At 46.3% G+C, this 2,340-nt stretch overlaps 1 protein-coding gene across 2 annotated transcripts in view; it reads left to right on the plus strand.

Moving 5' to 3' along the window:
• Window positions 1-2,340, plus strand: part of LOC310705088 (uncharacterized protein) — a 38,044-nt gene that overhangs the window by 21,288 nt on the left and 14,416 nt on the right. The gene's annotated exons all lie outside the window — the stretch shown is intronic.

Here is a 2,340-nt window from a genome sequence, read left to right on the forward strand (position 1 = left end):
GTATGCGACAGCAGCAGCCAGAATTTTACTAGCTCAAAGATGGAAAGGCGATGAAATACCAGCGAAAGAACACTTAATTTTAATATATAAGGAATACAAATTTATAAGCAAAAGAAACAGAGGTGTTATAAACCAGTAAGGGAAGTTGGGGGAAGACATGGAGGGGGGGTGTTAATTGAAATTGTAAAATGTAATTTGAATGTTTGATTATGTTAAAATTTCTTTAATTCAGTTATGAAAAGTGGCTCCTCTTACTTAAGGGCCCCACAGACCTCATGGGACACCAGAGCAGATTCCCTTGTTGCTTTTTTGAGTCAACCAGCAATGGGGGTTGCATTTCCTTATTTCCAGGAGGGCTGTTGCTAAAGCACACAACATGCTCTTCACACTTAGTTATCTATTAGGAACACAGGCACAAAAGGGGCCAGTGGGGGCCAAAGCGGCCCCCACTGCCCCCACCACGGAGTCCCTGGCACTCCTGGACCATGAGGGTTGCAGATTTTGGTCTTGGACCAAATTGGGGGCCAAACTGTCAGTATTTCATTCTCCCATTGCTAGTGTAACATAATATCCAGGTTTACACCTTCTGTACTGTGTGTGTAAGAATGGAAGTCAGTCTGTAAATCACTGCCGTCCTTTGTTCTCTTTTACTCTGACCGAGGAGGAGACGGCTGTGGAAGACAGCTCACGCCATGTTTCTTTGTTATTTTCCGCTGTAAATAAAGCTTGATGTCACATTTTAACACAGTTTGCAGGACATGGGGACAGGTGAATCCCTGAGCACCTGGCAAGGCTATTCCAAGAGGTTTCTCCTGGATTCCAAGTCCTACTGCAGGGGAGGAGGGACACCCCAGGCCTTGGGGCAAATCCTGGCCTCCTCCAACCAGAACGTGGCTCCCCAGGCAAAGGAGATGGTCAATATCCAGTTCCATTCCACCCTTTTAAAATTTAAATATCAAAATAGATCCCAACTTTCAGAGCATGTAATTCACAGGAGTGGAAAGACCGCTGCGCTACTCATCGAAATAGGACTATACTTCCTTCTCCCACCTTCAAAGTAAACGTAAAGAAACCAAATTGATCCAAGTCTGCCTTCCTCTGCCAACCTCAAGCTTCGCTCTTCAAGCCAAAAGACAACACTTCCCCGTCCCCGGGTGAAACTCCCTGGCCTTTCATTGGTAGAGCCGCCACCACGCCTGTGGCATTTACATCAGTGGGACGCAAGGACTGACTGAGCGGGCGGCGAGATGCTTTCAGCCTCGGACACTTGGCAGGTTCTGAAATGGCCGTGCAGGGCAGATTCAGGACCCTGGCAGGCTGGATTGGGCCCACGGGACATGGTTTGAGGACCCCTAGTCTACACTGACTGGGACATTCTGCATGCCAAGCAGATGCTCTAGGGCTCCCCATATTTCATTAGCCTTTCAATTTTATGCTATTAGCAACCGTGGAGATTCCACCTGCCTCTTTCGAAAGGAGAAAACTCACCTGATCAATTTAAATAATAATAATAATAATAATAATAATAATAATAATAATAATAATAATAATAATAATATATTTATACCCCACCCATCTGGCTGGGTTTCCCCAGCCACTCTGGGTGACTTTCAACAAAATATTATAATACAATAGTCCATCAAATATTAAAAGCTTCCCTAAACATAAAAATAACAACAATCCATTTTCAGTCCATTGAATTAGCAATTAAGCATTTCTGGAAAGGGAAATGGCATACTTTTGTATATTAGCATAAAAAGCATGCATAAGAAAGTATTACTCATTTATGATGAGAATAGGATTTATTTCTTTTGAACCTCGCTTGGCTCCTCCTTGGCAGCCAGTGCAATTGTTTCAGCAGGGCTAGAACTCAGGACCCGCTGCCTTGAGGGACATCTAAGGGCAGTTGGGCAGGGGAAAGGTCTCCCTTGGGAGGTGGTGGACTCTTCTTCCTTGGAGGTTTCTAATCTGCGACCATCTGCCATGGATGCTTTAGCAGAGATTCCTGCATTGCTGGGGGTTGGACTAGATGACCCTGGGATCCCCTCCTATCTCTCCACACCTGAAATCCAGGAGGAGCTTCCTTGCCTCCTGCAAAGCCCTTTTCCCTGCAAGCTCTTCCTCTGGTTTCTGGCCAAGGGAGGGAGATGCTCAGAGTCCAGCCAAGAGCCTCACCCCCAAAAGGATATCTGGGCATTGGCGTAGCCAGGGGGGCAGCTGCCCCCCTTAATCCATAAAAAATAATAAGAATCTGAGGTTCTGCCAAGCGAGAGAGGGCTGAGCTGGAGGGACTCGGCTTGGCAAGGGTTAAAGGGAAGTGAGCTGCCTTCCTAGAGAGGC

Source organism: Podarcis liolepis (genome assembly GCF_965112155.1).
Source record: "Podarcis liolepis genome assembly, chromosome: 4".
In the NCBI taxonomy this organism is placed as follows: domain Eukaryota; kingdom Metazoa; phylum Chordata; class Lepidosauria; order Squamata; family Lacertidae; genus Podarcis; species Podarcis liolepis.